General features: G+C 40.0%; 1 protein-coding gene across 1 annotated transcript in view; it reads left to right on the top strand.

Annotated features, from left to right (window-relative positions):
• Positions 1-12,579, top strand: part of CFAP61 (cilia and flagella associated protein 61) — a 324,874-nt gene that overhangs the window by 240,247 nt on the left and 72,048 nt on the right. The gene's annotated exons all lie outside the window — the stretch shown is intronic.

Here is a 12,579-nt window from a genome sequence, read left to right as displayed (position 1 = left end):
TACGTACGACAACGTGTACACCAATGTGCATACAGTATTATTCACGATAGCCAAAAGGTGGAAACAACCCAAGTGTCCCTCAACAGATGATCGACTAAATAAAATGTGGTATATCCATACAGTGGCATGTTATTCAACCTTAAAGAGAAATGAATTTCTGATTCATGCTATGACAAGGGTGAACCTTGAAAACATGCTGAGTGAAGTAAGTCAGATACAAAAGGACTAATATTGTATGACCCTATTTATGTGAAATATCTGGATTAGGTAAATGCATAGAGAAAAAGTTTATTAGCGATTACCAGGGGCTGGGGCAGGAGCAAGTGAGAGTAATTGCTGAAGGGGCCTGAGTTTCTATTTGGAGGGATGTAAAACTTTCGGAACTGGATGGTGGTTATGGTGGCACAACCTGGTGGAAGTAATTAATGTCACTGAATTGTACACTTAAACATGGTTAAAATGACAAACTTTTTGTTATATGTATTTTACCATAATAAAATTAAAATAAAAAAAATACATGGGACAAATCACATAGAGTGTGGAATATAAGTCACAAACATGTCTGTTCTACAACATCTATAATATTATTTAAAAAGTCAAACGTTTCACCAAGCTCGATAAAAACAAAGGAATAGCTTGTGGCAAGATGGCCGCCACCCCGTCTAAGTTATCCATAGCCACCCCAGCTCTCTAACTGCCAGCCCAGACCATCATCTTTTCCATGCCACACCTGTGTACTCTCAGTATAGAATCTAACAGAATTTGCTTTGGAACCTCTGCAGTATGGAAAACCTAATGGTTACTTCCCTTTCCTTAGAACAGAAAGCACACTAGACCAAGTCAGCCAGATGGTTCAGGTTCCTGCACTGTTGCTTATTAGCTCTGTGACCTTGGACAAGTCATTTAACCTCACCGAGCATCAGTTTCCTCCTGTATAAAATGGAGACGTAATACATAAAAACTGTGCACACATCATAGGATAAAAGCAGATGATGATGGGAAGTATTTTAAAAATGTAAGGTACTGTACAAACGCAAAGTTCTGGCATTGCTTTCTCTCACGTGTTTAGGATCACGACAAGTCATTATGAGCAAAGACACTTCTAGCCCTTTATGCAATGTTCCTTTTTCCTCCAAAATTAATGCAAATTTAGAGAAATTCAGTGCAGTGCTTTCTTTAAAAATTCTAAGTGAGCAGATATTATTTTTAAGTAGTTTTGATGACGTGATTGCTATATCTGATCTTTAGAATTGTCTGTTTGGGGGGTTGGAGCCCTGGTGGTGAAGTGGTTAAGAGCTCAGGCTGCTAACCAAAAAAGAAAAGGTCGGCAGTTTGAATCCACCAATTGCTCCTTGGAAACCCTATGGGGCAGTTCTACTTTGTCCTATAGGGTCACTATGAGTCAGAATCGACTCAATGGCATACAACAACAACATTTGGGGGATACCCATGACATTTAATATGCTTTTTGTAGAGTCATCTTCTGAGGAAAATAAAATTACTTAGGAGGATGTCATTATCAAGAATTAAACAAATGGGGAGTCAGGTGCTTTATTTAGAGTGATAATGCACTAAATTCCTGGGACATTTTATGGCAAAGGGAAGGATCAAATGTTTCTATATAAGCTACACTTAAAGAGGATTCATTTCAAACTACTGGGCACTGAAAGCAACCAAGTAAATTTTGAATACCATTTAAAATTTTCAATGATGAACTGTTAGAGATATATGGTGTATCTAGATTCTACTATAGTTTTAAAAATTGCCTTGGAAAATTATTTCAAGCATTGTCAAGAGTTGCAAACACTTTAGACCTGTGCTGTCCAATATGATAGCCAGTTGCCACAAGTGACTATTTTAAATTTAAATTTAAATTAATTAACATTAAATAAAATTTAAAATCCAGTTGTTCAGTTGTACTAGCCACATTTCACATGCTCAATAGACACATGTGGCTAAGAACTATCATATTAGACAGCACAGGATAGAGCATTTCTATCATTGCAGAAAGTTCTTTCAAACAGTGCTGCTGGACCAGTGTGTGGTAATGGAAAACAATTTTGGCTTTTGTCCTTGGTTCCTGTGAAGTAACCCTGGGAGTAATTGAGGTGTCTTTATCTAAAACCTCCAGACCACACCTGAGGATTTGTGCTAATGAGTGGGGACTGGCCAGACCAGAAAAAGCTCACCTGGTAGGCTGATGTCAGCTAACCTCAGGAAGTATGATTTAATCTATCATACATATGCAGTGAGGGTTCAGTCATGACTGGCTGATGAAAGCTCTGAACACGAAGGCTCAGAGAGCTTCCTGGTTGGCAAAGGGAGGGTGACATGCCATCTTTGGAAGATAAAAACTTCACCTTGGAAACCCTCCTAGACCTTGCTTGTGCATTTCTTCTTTATGATGATCCTGATTTGTATCCTTTTGCTATAATAAATCTATAATCATAAGCATAGTACTTTCTGTGAGTTCTGTGAATCATTCCAGTGAATTATTAGACCCATAGAAGTAGGGGAAGCCAGCAGGTGAAAGTGAGGGAACTCAGGGGAGGCCCCCAAACTTATGGCTGGCATCTTAAAGGGGTAGCAGGAAAACCTCAAATCTATAGCCAGCAGGTGAAAAGTTTGGGGTGTTGTGTGGATTGCAAATCTGTGGTGGTATCTGTGTATTTGGCTGTCTGAAGGATAGTGTCCTTTTAACTTGTGATGTCTGACCTAGCTCCGGGTGGCTAGGGTCAAAGAGAGAAAGTACTGTGTGAGAAGCTGGTGTCAGAGATGACGGAGAAATGGGAAGGTGGGGATTTGATTACTTCTCACACTCTGAGGGTTGGATTTATGCTGATTCTTATCCACAAAACAAGTTACATTCATGGAATATTTTGTGAGCAGTGTCAGGTACAGCCTCTGTGGACAATCATTTCCTAAAATGTTAATTCCTGGCCCTGTTTGGCTCTGAGTTCCTGACATGCAGATGTGGTAGCTAACCAGTGGGGCTCAGTGAATGCTCAGTGGATAGAAGGAATAAGTGATTGCTCTCTGTTCATCTTTTGTGGAGTCTACTAGAAAGAAATTTTTTTCCAACTCACATGCCAAAGGTAGATAGATGGGGAGGAAGAGAGGCATGGGAGAAAAAGTGGAGCAGGTGAGCTCTCAGGGGCATTTGGTCATTCTATAGATGATGAAAGGACATTCAGGCCTTGCTGGCTGAAACAAAGATTCAGCCTGTCTTAGTTACCTCATGCTACCATAACAAAAATGCTACAAGTAGATGGCTTTAAAGAATGAAAATTTATTTTCTCACAGTTCAGGAGGCTAGAAGTCTGAATCCAGAGATGGCTCTAGGGGGAGGGCGTTCCTTGCCTATTTCAGCTTCCAGTAGCTGCCAGTAATCCTTGGTGTTCCTCGACTTGTAGATGCAACTGTCTCTGTCATTTGCCTTCCTTATCTCCCTGCATGTGTCTCTATGCCTATTCTGTTCTTTTTTTTTTTTAGCTTATTTTTCTTTTATTATGTTTGTTCTCTTACTAATTAAAATAATATGTGTTTTTTGTAGAACATTTAGAAAATATAGAAAGATGTACAGAAGGAAATAACAATAACCCATAATTCCACCGCCCACAGATAATACCCATTAAAATGTTCATACATTTCTTTATAATCATTTATATAAATACTTATAGATTATATAAACATATAACATTTAAACTAAAAAAATTAAAAATAGACGGGATATTATCCTGCTTTTTAACTTTAAAATTTTTTTATTTTATTTTGTTGTTGTTGAGAATATACATGGCAGAACATACACCAATTCAACAAATCCTACTCTTTTTATAACTCAGAAGTGATTAGGTTTAGGGCCCACTCTACACTAGGATAGCCTCATTTACATAATAAAAGAAAGATACTCTTCCCCCCTACCCATTTCCAAACAGGGTCATATTTACAGGTACAGGGGTTAGGACTTCAACATGTATTTTAGGGATACAACTCAATCCATAAAACCATCTCACCGAGTATGTCCTTCCGTATCTATTTATACTCATTATAGCTCAGCTGGCCAAATCCCAAGCATCCTGTCATTTCCTCACCAGAGTTGTCCAGACAGTCTTGATTACTCATATCCTAGCCCATTGATTTGAGGTTCAAGAGATCTCGCTTGTATGTTTAGAACTGACTTCTGTCCCTTCTGAGTATCTTTGTAATATTACTTTTCCTTTCATTCACTTTGTGATTTCACTTTTCTTTTCAATCATTTGGTAATAACATTTCTATTTTCAAACCTTTGCTGCAGAAGTCAAAGTCCTTTATAGATTTCCTTCCTCTTTTTCATTGCATACCCATCTGGCAGCATGCAGGTGGAAGGTTATTATTTATGAGTTTAAACAATAGCAGACGAGTCGATGGTTATCTACAAGGCTACTAAATTGCTTTAATATAAATACCTCTTTACCAAACACCAAGAAATAACTTAGTTGTCCTATTGTTATTGGATTGATTAAAATAAATACATTTCAGAAATAATGTTCTCGATATACTGAACCATGGGAAGGAGTTGGCCTGACTACCTAGATTTTTTAGGGCAAACTAACAATTGAAACGAGATGCTTTGAACCAACTGGGCAGCAGGGAGTTATCATGCATGCAACTTTCTCATTCCTTTCCTCCTAGGTCTGGGCCTTTTTAAGTGTCTTTTGCGGGGATTGTTTTGTACTTATTTGTTAACTTTTTAATATCTTCCCTTGATAAAAGCAATACACATTTCTTGTAGAAAATTCAGAAACATATTTTTTAAAAACAAAGTAGAATATAAAACCCATACCTAATCCCACCACCCAGAACATTTTTAGGTGATTAAGCTATGTGAAATGAGAAGGGTTAAGGGTAACTGCTACTTGCTTCTAGAATTAAGATCTACAACAAGCTCTTGGACAGTACAACTTATCTCTCTTGGAATCTAGGTGCTAGGAAGGATCTTAATTGCAGTCCAGCACACTCACCTCATAGATGAGAAAAGCAAAGTGGCAGAGTTTACCATGGGTCACAACCAAGTCAGTGATGATAATGGAACTAGAACCTGACTCTCAGTCTAATTCTCTTTTATGGGACAAGGGAAATGAGTTTTCTATTATGCAGTGACCATTATTTAAATAAAGTAGTGTTGTATTAGACTTCTTACTTACCTGTTACCAAAAAAAAAAAAAAAACATCAACAATAAACACAGCTTATACCTGGTACATGAAAATTGTTTTGCTTTTCTGACAAAATGCCTCAAAGGATACACAGGATAATACTTGGGTGAGGAAGAAAATACTAGAACTTCTGTTTGTACTTTTATCTTTAAAAAAATAGAAAGGCATCGAGCTTTACTAGTATTTGGAGTACAAATACTGGTGCTTTTGTGGGCCAGATGACAGACAGATGTGTGTCCTGTTGGTACTCAACACATCCAAGGAAGATGTCATGGCTTAGAGGTGCCAACCGTGTTAGTTTACTTTGGAATATTTTGCAGTTTTAGTGTACCTGGTTCTGTGGTTTTATAGACGCTATCTAGTTTTAAGTAACCTCCTCAAAATGGATAAGAGAATTTAAAGGACTCCTCCAGAGAAGCCACAGATTGAAAATCCTTGTAAAGCATGCACCAGTGAACCAGAAAATGGCAGACCTGACCTGTATGCTATTCCTCAGACAAGCTCTTCATCAGCTATATTACGACTAAGTACAATGATTGATCTGTGGTCAGAGTTCAGTTGCAGACAACAGAATCCTATCAGGATAGTTTGAATAGAAAGAGATTTACTGCCATGTATGGGTAGTTTGCAAAATTCCTTAGATGGGCTGGAGGAGCAGGCTTTAGGATGGCTTCCAGGAAAAAAATCATTAAATGGCTCTGCAGATCTGGCCAACCTCTGCCACAGTGAGGAATCTGTAGAATCTGGAAACTACCACAACAACTGTCAGCTCCAGAGCCACTCCTTCTCTGCTAAAATCTACACCAGCAAAATGGAAACACTAAGTCCTGTGTCTTTCCGACCATGGGATTCTACTAGAGATGATGCCAAACACCTCCATGACCATGCTACCAGCAAAAGCAAGAAATACAGCAGAAGCATTGTCTCCACCTCATGGTGTTCATGTCCACCTTCCAAGTCTTGCATAGGGGTGTCTCTTTGGAGGAAGCCCACCCGGTCCCGTGTATAACCCACAGTGTACATGAATCTGAGAAGTGTAGTCTTTCACTTTCCTAACTGTGGTATTTGCTAAGTCATGCTACAAAAGAGGAAGAATGCAGATGGCTGAACCAGTCAGAAATATCTCCCATAAATGTCTGGTTAAACTTGATCAGAAGTCAGCCAAAAACCTTGCAGAGCTATCAAGAAGACAATTTGAAATTTCAATTTACATCTATTATCAATAAGGATGAACCTTGTGCTAATTATATACAGGTCAACAAATCTTTATCCAAAATCCTACAAGCAGTTTTTGTGGAATTTAATTTTTTTTCAATTTTTAGGAAAATAGATTTACCCTGTTGCCTGAAACAACTAAAACACCATACAAAATTTGAGACACAATGTCTTTTAAAAGATATTTAACATCGGACAATGAAGGACAGTGACCCCTAAGAATCAGGAAACAACCAAAGTGAACCCTGCAATTGAGCCAGCTTGTTTCCTTGAGAGGGTTTCCAGGACATGGCAAAGGGAGGTGGAACCCAGGCAGAGCCAACTCCTTGAGTTGAGGAGATGGTGCTGAGAATCCAGGGAAGCCAAGGCAGATAAAGGTCACAGAACAGAATACTGTAGAGGAGAAAGCTTCACAGAAAGAAAACTTTGGAGAGCTGAAGAGGGCTCCCCTCGAATATTTTGCCAAGTCTCGATCAGCACATGAAGTGTGAGGAAACTGCCTGAATTTGGGGAAAGAACCACTCAAAAGGATTTGGGGTAACAGTGCCTTTCCTCACCAGCCATACTGGAAAACCTCAATGTTCATGGGGTATTGGGTAAAGTACACAGAAGGGGCTTACCTCAGTAGTAGGGAATGCTTAGCCCTAAACTTAACACAGCTTATGGTCCTGCATGACAAATCTTGAAAGCAAGACCTGAAAGGGTCAAACTGTTTCCAAGCAACTAACCGCATTCCAAAACATACTCAAGAACGTTTATAGGAATGCTGAAGTATCCAATACCTAACAAGGTAAATTCACAATGTCTGGCATCCAATCAATAAAATTACCAGGCAGGAAAATATAACAGATAATGAGAAGAAAAATCGATTTAAACAGACTCAGAACTGACACACATGTTAAAATTAGCAGACAAAAATATTGAAACAGTTATTCTAATTGTATTGCACATGATCAAAAAGTTAATAGAGACACGGAAGGTATAAAAAAAAGATCCAAATATAACTTCTAGACATGAAGAACGCAATGTATGGGATTAATGGCATATTCAACATTGTAGAAGGAAAGGTTAGTGAACTTGAAGACATAGCAACTGAAACCATCTTAAGTGAAACACAGAGAAAAAAAGAATTTAAAACAATGAGCAGAGGACCAGTGAGCTATGGGACAACTTCAAGCAGCCTAATATACATGTAATTGGAGTCTCTGTAGGAAAGGAGAAAGGGGAATAGAAAAATATTTGTAGAAAAAAAATGGACAAAGATTTTCCAAATGTGTTGAAAACTATGAGCTAACAGATCCAAGAAGCTCAATGAACCCCAAGCACAAAAGAAATCACATCATAACCTAATTTTTCGAAACCAGTAATAAAAAGATCTTAAAAGCAGCCAGAGAAAAAAGGCATATTATGTACAGAGGAATAAAGATAAGAATGACAACAGATTCCTCATCAGAAACAATGCAAGTTGGAAGACAGTGGAGGATCTTTAAAGTACTGAAATTTTTTTTCAAATTTTAGAATACATTTATTACATATTACATAACATCTGTAGCCTATTACATGACATATTACGTTGAATCCCCCCCAATATTACATAGACCACCCTACTATCCCTAACAAATATCACAGCATCTCTGAGTTGTTACTCACCCCATTACCCTATTTAATCTCTCTATTCATTTATTCTCTTTCCTCCAACTGATAACCCTTATAACCCAAGATACCCCAAGTTTTGTGCTGCTTTCAAGAAGAGAAGCATGTCTCCTCACAATTCACTAGCCTGCCTTGCATCCAAATGGAAGGTATTTTTCTGCTTCCAACGGTTGCTGGAACCCAGTGTCTAAGGCAAGTGGTATTCCCTGGGAATGACCTCCATGTCGGCTAGTCCTGGATTCAAACCCTGTTTCTGACATTATACAAGCCTCAAGTTCTTTTTCTAGGTATAAAGGCAGTCTGCTGGTTTTCACCTGACAGTGATAACCTATGCAAAAGGACAGTGCACTGGCTGAGAAAACACACTCTGGGGATCCTTCAGCCCTTGTCCAATGGTATTGTCTTAGTCAACTTACTCAATCCCTCTAAGCTTTGGTTTCCTCATCTGTAAAAGGGAGCTTAGAACTACTTCATGGGTTACTATGAAGGCCCAACAAGATGATCCACAAACAATATTCATGTGATAGCCTACCCTGGGGGAACTGTTCAGCAGACGGTTGCTGTGCTGCAGTCCTACTCCACCGGCTCTGGGAGCACACCGCTGCAGGCCCCTGTGCATCCTTAGCCTGGCTCTGTGGGTCCCTGCACATGCCCTGGGTGACTTTGCAAAGTGACAGATGGCAGAGCCTCAGCATGGCATCAGCCACTTTTCCTTCTCTCCTAAAAACACTTTTTGTCACCTATCTAGAAAACCCTGAGCTGTGTTTTCATGACTTATTATTCACTCTGTCTGGTATTTGGGGAGAAGAGAGCACCAAATGCCACCCACAAGGCCCCCGAAGCTGCTAATAGGAGCCTCTGTTTGGATCCCGCGGTACCGTCTTGGCCCCAGCGGCTCCAAGCTGCCAGAGCACTGTCAGCCAGGCCAGGATACGTGCTGAAGGCTCTGAGGACAGAATAGAACCCAGCACAATCACACTGGGGTCCTGGAGCCTCTCATCATTAATAATCTATAGTGTAGTCATTAAGAACAAATACAAGTGAAATAGGAAAATATACACTATGCTGGAGGCCGTGAGGCTGCTGGGAGAAGGCTTCTCTTCCTTGGTAGGTTTAATGATTATTCCCAGCCACTAGCATCCCCAGCTGACAAATATGCCTGTGAGCTGTAGGCTTTCTGCATGTGATAAATGAACAAAGAGAGAACTCTTTCAAGATGTTAGCTTGGGCTAACCACCAGTAATCTGCTGGGTTTTTCAGGCCCCCAGACTGAACCCTGTGCAGTGCACCATGAAGGGTGTCCATCAGTTCCATTATTGCCATCAGGACAGATCTGCAAGTGGATCTTCCTGAATGCAGGGTCAAGAGCTGCTTTGTTCCTGGCAAGGATTTGATATAGGAATTAATGTGGCCTCACCCTGAGTTTTGCAGTTATGTACCGGACCAAAGTGCTAACCTAGGCCTTTATTGCAACAGGCCAGCTTGTAGCATGCTAAGTAGGAAGAGATCTAAAGTAGAGAAGCATTTTTAAGATTTTTATTTTTTTTAAGACTCATTCATTTCAAGATTCTACTGGATAAAAGGTAAAATATGCTTTGTTGATATTGTTTCTGGTCCATAATACGGAAGTTATGCCCAGTCATAACCACTAGACGGAAACCTCTGTCTGCAAGTGACAGAAACCCAGCTTAAATTAACTGAAACCCCATAAGAGACTTTAATGTCTCTCAGGACCAAGGCATGGGAGGGAGAGGGGTGGCACAGGAACCAGAGCCTTAGTATTTGAAACACCATTGGAATTCAGCCTCCTGTCTCTGCATGTTGGTTTCCTTCTCTAAGATTGGTCTTCCCTAATGGAGGAAGCCATAGGAAACCCCAGCTCATGCACCTCACAGCTTGGTATTGAGTGAGCGCAGAGACCTCTCTCCCAGTCCCACTTTGAAAAATTCCCGGTGATGGACTCAGAATGGCCTAGTTCCCATAATGTGCCCACTCATTTATACCATCAGCGTGGCCATGTTCCACCCCTAAGGTCAGAGGGGCAAGGCTGCTTGGGGAGAGATCATGGGCAAACAAAAAACCATATTCATTATGCATCATAAGGTATACATTATACATATGTACTATGCTTGTCCTCAGACTCCCTCGGCCTCATTGTTTCCTTGAATGTCTCTGCTCCTCCTCCTGCCTCTGGACTGGGATAAAACCCTACAGCCAAAGAAGCTAGATTATCATCTATGCAGAACTGCAGGACCCTGAATTCCTTGTGGCCAGGAGGGAACACGCAAGACAAACCCCCCTTTCCCTGCCTCTGATGGACTATTCCAAGGCTCAGTTTCTCCATATAGCCTGTCCAGAGATATCCTGCACAGCTGAATGAGTATCCTTAGCATGAAGCAGTCGTCAGCACAGTAATGCATAACTCTGTATTGCTCCCTGTCTTTCCCTGGCTTATTCCGTTTTCTTTCACTCTGGTTGTCCTGGGATCACACCTCCCAAATGAAACATTAACATTTAAGCCTTGCCTCAGGCTCTGTTTTCTAGGGAGTCCAGGGAACACACTGTAATAACAAGAATGATGAAAATCATCACTAACAGCTTTTTTACTATACCAAACATCCTCAAATCCATGGGAACAAAGAGCTCAGGCTGATCTAGAGAGAGTTTTCCCATACATTTCTGTCCCAGGTTTCAAATTCCATAAGATTAAAGTTAGATCAAAGTATAGTGAGAACTTACTGCACAGAATTGTTTTGAAAAATAATTTAGGGACATACAAGTTTACATCCCTCCCTCCTGAAACCCCCATAAAATGATAATAAAACAAGAAAAAATGTATACACCTACCCATAAAACTGGAGAGGACACAATGGTAGATGGGAGATGACAACATATATTAGGGTGCCTGACTTAGTAGAGCAGAGAAAGCTGAAATTTAAGATCCTGAAGATGAACACTGGGAGGTACCAATTGTCATGGAAGGTGTGGGTGAGGCATAGAATTGAAGACAGGAAACTGGTTAAAAGGGAATACAGCTTCCAGTCCTCCCCTTCCTGCACAACTGAGCAACCACTTCTCCCACTCACTTCCCCCATAGGGGACTGGAGGTTTGTTCTCTGGAAAATTGGAACTGAAGAGTCTCCAGACTTGGGGACACCAGACCCAGCAGAGGAAGAGTATAAGGCATGGGGCTGAAAAGACAAAGAATTAAAGTCCAAATACTGACTGGTGAGCCCCCCAGCTCCCTCCTCCTGCTCTGTCCCCAGAACAGCAGTGACCAGAAATGGAAGTGTTGGGAGATAAAGTCATGGAAATTTCATGAAAAAGAGCGAGGCCTTATATCTGACTTACAGAAATTCCTCAAAAAGAGAGCAGAGGAAATAGGGGAAAAAAAACAAAAACAAAAACAAAAAAAAACACCTCCCCAAACTGAAAGACAGCAATTTCCAGGTCGAAATACCCAACAAGGACACATGTAATATGTGAAAATCAGCCTGCACCAAGGCCCCCTGTCATGAAACTGCAGAATAACAGGGCTAATGAGAAGCTCGTAAAAGCTTCCAGAGAGTAAAACAGGTCACATAAAAAGGAACTAGAACTAAAATAGCATCAGATTTTTCAATAGCAACCTGGGAACCTGAGAAATACTGGGGCAGTATCTTCAACATTCTGAAAGGAAATCAAACTAGAATTCTTTGAACATTTATCAATTAAAAACCAAAGGGATAGGATTATTGCAGTTCATAAATGAAGAAACAATGATAAGATCAGAATATTACCGTGTTGCAACACCGAGTGAACTGAAGGACATGGACATTGAACATCAGAGGCTGCTGACGTCACAGAAAGAGAGACAACCAGGCATTTTGCACTTCCTGGTGGAAAAACAGACTGTTGTTGTGTGCCGCCAAGTTAATTCCGACTCCTGGTGACTCTATAGGAGAGAGTAGAACTGCCCCCTAGGGTTTTCTAGACTGTAATCTTTGCGGGAGCAGATCTGCAGGTCTTTTCTTCTGCGGAGCTACTGGTGGGTTCAAACCACTGACCTTACAGTTAGCAGCTGAGTGCTTAACCATTGTACCACCAGGTCTCTGCAGAAATCTTGCAAAAAAAACAGATTGAACCTGAATCTGATCAAGACTCTGGATCTATTACTAATTTACAGGAAATAGAAGAGATACAGGAACATGTTAAACAACACCACAGGACTGCAGTTCACAAAATTCTGAGTGTGGGAAACTTAGGGGTCAACAATTCCTTCAACAAATAAATTTCAAGAAATAAAACAGAGGTGGAGGGGATCCTATAGTTTAACATAAATTTAAAAACATGTCAACTTATTTGGATTCTGATTTAAATAATCTGTAAAAAAAAAATATAGCATTTGTGAGATTATTGGAAACTTGAATGAATAATTTGATAATATTTAGGAATTGCTATTAATTTTTTAAGAGTGAAAATAGTACTGGGGTTATACATTTTCTTAACAAAAGAATCTTTATCTTTTAGAGATTATCT

This window comes from Trichechus manatus, unplaced genomic scaffold (assembly GCF_000243295.1).
Source record: "Trichechus manatus latirostris isolate Lorelei unplaced genomic scaffold, TriManLat1.0 scaffold00042, whole genome shotgun sequence".
NCBI classification, from domain to species: domain Eukaryota; kingdom Metazoa; phylum Chordata; class Mammalia; order Sirenia; family Trichechidae; genus Trichechus; species Trichechus manatus.
Note: the sequence above shows the minus strand (reverse complement) of the source record. Positions and strands in the feature narration are given on the sequence as shown.